Source organism: Myotis davidii, unplaced genomic scaffold (genome assembly GCF_000327345.1).
Source record: "Myotis davidii unplaced genomic scaffold, ASM32734v1 scaffold219, whole genome shotgun sequence".
NCBI lineage: Eukaryota > Metazoa > Chordata > Mammalia > Chiroptera > Vespertilionidae > Myotis > Myotis davidii.
This window is the reverse complement of record NW_006289831.1, coordinates 144,112-148,163: the sequence shown is the minus strand read 5'-3', so window position 1 is coordinate 148,163 and position 4,052 is coordinate 144,112.

Below are 4,052 nucleotides of genomic sequence, written 5' to 3'. Positions count from 1 at the left end.
CCTCAACCCCCTGATTGACCCTGCTCTGTGCGTGACAGGGTACGGAGCCCCAACCCCCTTGATGGGCCCTGGTCTGTGCGTGACAGGTGATGGTGCCACAACCCCTACCAATCGGCCCTACCCTGAACATGACTGAGGGTGGCATTGCAACCTCCCAATCCGCCCTGCTCTGTGAATGACAGGGGGCGGCGCCCCATTCCCCATTCGGCCCTGCTCTGAGCCTGACCAGGGGCTGCACCTAGGTATTGGGCCTGCCCTCTGCCACCTGGGAGCAGGCCTAAGCCAGCAGGTCGTTATCTCCCAAGGGGTCCCAGACTGCGAGAGGACACAGGCCGGTCTGAGGGACCCCGCCTTCCCCCAAGTGCAAAAATTTTTGTGCACTGGGCCTCTAGTAAAATAATAATATAATGTGAAATAAATTAATAAAAATAAAATGTTTACATTGAAAGTATAAAACTTTGTTTTAAAAATTTGGAGAATATCCACATAAATTGGAAGAAACCCCTTGTTTATGAATTAGAAGACCTTGTTAAGATTGCAATAGTCCCCAAATTTTTCTATAAATCCAACATATTTCTATCTAAATCACAGCTTATTTGTAGAAATACACAACTGGTCCCATAATTCATATGAAAAAGCAAGGGACACACTACAATCTTGAAACAATCTTGAGAAACAAAGCAGGACTCACTTTTCCAAATTCAACACATACAACAAATCAACAGTAAATAATTCAGTTTGCTATTGACATTATGGTCTGGATATAGATTAATGAAACAGAATTAAGAATCTGAAATTGAACTCATATATTGGTGACCACTATATGAGTTCTCATCAAAGATGCTAAAAACAGTCAATGAGAGAAAAATGATGGCTTCATCAAAATGTGTTGGAATACCTATTACAAAAGGTCTCAAGATCTGGGCATTTCTTACTAAACTAGAAGCCTGGTGCATGAATTTGTGTACAGGTGGGGTCCCTAGGGGCCATTTTGCTCAGTCCCGATTAGGGCCGGGCCAATTGGGGCTTGCTGGCTGGAGAAACAGGATGAGGGACTGTGGGAGTTGGCCGGCTAAGTGGGGGTGGGACCAGCTTGGGGGAGGGACCATGGGAGGTAGGCTAGCCGTGGGTGGTTGTCTGTGGGAGTGCACTGACCACCAGGGGGAAGCTCCTGCATTGAGCATCTGCTGCCTGGTGGTCAGTGCACATCATAGCAACTCGTCATTCAGTCTTAAATGTAACACAATATTTTGAAACAGGATAAGTCTGACAGGAACTCAACTGGGATAAATATAGCTAAATACAACAAGAAATAAACATGAAATTAACCCAATTGTGTGTATGTGTCTAAGCCTCCCTTATAGTAAAACTTTTAATGTGAATCTTCTATCTCCTTTAGTTTAGCAAGTAAATAAAACTAGAGCAGCGGTTCTCAACCTGTGGGTCATGACCCCTTTGGGGGATGAATGACCCTTTCACAGGGGTTGCCTAAGACCATCAGAAAACACATATATAATTACATATTGTTTACAGTAGCAAAATCACTGATCTGGGGACAAACTATTATACACACCTCTCAGAGAGGTGTTATCAGATAGAATTGGCCCCTGAGCCATTGGGAAGGTCTGTCCCCAACCTTGATACTATCTTCTCATATGAATGAATTTATGTAAGAGACCTCGACTGTGTTGTGAAAAGCCAGTTTATTAAAGCAAATAAAGCATGCATTTTTATTGAAAAAAGCAAGAGCAAAACAAGCAAACCTATATCTGGCTTATGAAGCACAGATGGGCTCTCAGCTAATCTGAAGAGTGAGTTGGGTGGGAGTCTGGGGCATTATATACCCTCCTGACCATATGCCTCAGAATTTCTCTGCTAAGTATTTTGGTACTGATTAATTCTCATGGTAATTTTTTTTTTTTTTTTACTTTGTTGTGGCCTTCCCAGAAATCATGAGAAGCACCTGGCAACTTTATCTTGCCAAGCCTTGAGATTGCTAGATTCTCTGCTTAGGGAGCAAAATAGCCTTTTATTATTATTTTTCTTTCCTTTCCCTCCTCCCTTTCTGCATGCTCCCATTAGGGAAGGTTTTTTAACCATTTGCTCTCAAGTGTCCTTGACTAAGGAAGATAATGCTTGTTAGTTATCAGCTGGCTACAAATTTCCCACACTGTTGGCCTTGTTTTAAATTTCCTGTCTCAGTTTCCCTATTCCTGCCCTGGAACCCTGAAACACAACCATCCCTTCCTGGATTGTATATCCCAGTGTCGAACCCATTGAGTTCTGGTGAACAAGATGTTTATGTTTGGTAACATGGCCACACATATAAAAGTAGTGTTGGACCATTACCCTACAGTTAACTCCTAATAAATAAAAAATTTTATTGTAAAAGCCAAAACTAAAACTCCTTGAAGAGAATAGAAGAATAAATCTATGACTCTGTTTTAGTCAAAGCATTCTTAGTTAAGCAGTGAAAGCCTACATGACAAAGAAATAAACTGGATAGTCATCAAATTAAAAATTTGTGCTTCAAAGGACATCATTATAAAAGTGAAAGACAATCCATGGAATGGGAAAACGTTTTTCTAGGGTTTTATACTATAACTAGAAGCCCGGTGCACAGATTGTTCACCAGTGGGATCCCTTGGCCTGGTCTTCAGGGATAGGGCTAAAACCAGTAGTCTGACATTTCCCAAAGCAACAGGTGGCTAGAGAGGAGCTTCAGCCAAGGACAGGCACTGATACCACTCATCCCAGCCCCGCTGCATCTGCCATCACAGCCGCCACTCAGTAGACTCACTGCTGCTCTGTAGTCTCCATGCACCCATCCTAGGGTGATACCTGCATGCCCATGACCAAGGAGCAGCCACAGGCAGAATCATGCCCAGTCAGTCCCAATGCCAGTGCCAGTCCAGAAGAGGAAGGGGTGTGCAGGTGGTTGTCCACAGGAGAGGCTCATGCCACTGCTGCACTCAACAGCCATGTGTCCAATGTCTGGCACCCATTGGTCAGCTGAGTGGTGCTCCCACTGTAGTAACGCACTGACTGTCAGTGGGCAGCTCCTGCACTGAGCATCTGCTCCTTAGTCTTCAGTGCGCATCTTAGCTACCATTCAAATGGTTGGATGACCATTTGGCATATTAGGCTTTTATATAGATAAATGAGGATCATTTAAGTTATTTAAAACACTAACATTTAAACAACTAAAAGACAAACATTTCAATTTAAAAAGGGACAAATAATTTGAATAGACATTTCTCCACAAGAGATATACAATTGGCCAACAAACACATGAAAAGATAATCTTAATCATTACTAATTATGAAAATGCAAATGAAAACCATAATGAGATACTACTTCATACACCCTAGGATTGCCAAATCAATAGGTCAGATAATAAGTCCTAAACTCAAACGATTCCATTCAACAAGAGGTGGCTGTAGTTGGATATTTTATTTACTTGCAGAAAGAGATAGAGATTAACATCAATATAATTTAAATGATATCATGGTACCAGGATTGTAAAATTGTTGATTAAGAGATTCTTTTTCTGCCAAAACCGGTTTGGCTCAGTGGATAGAGCGTCGGCCTGTGGACTGAAAGGTCCCAGGTTCGATTCCGTTCAAGAGTATGTATCTGGGTTGCGGGCACATCCCCAGTGGGAGATGTGCAAGAGGCAGATGATCGATGTTTCTCTCTCATCGATGTTTCTAACGCTCTCTCTCTCCCTTCTTCTCTGTAAAGAGAAAAGCATACCGAGACTCAGAGGAGGCGCAGTATGGAAGTAAAATACTAAGGTGCAAAGGTGCATGCGGAGCAGGTTGGCGGCTGAGGGTGCGGTTGTCATTTTCAATCGGGAGGGAGTCTCAGGCTCTAAGCTCCAGTTCCAGGCCAGTCTCTAGGGACCCAGACTCATACGGAAGAAGAAGGACTGTCAGGCATCGGTCAGAACTCGAGGGCAGCTTTCTCTCCGAGGGACTTGCAGCGATTACTGGGACACTGAGAAGCAGAGCCTCTGAGGGCAAGACTGAGAGCACCCTGTTGATTCTGTA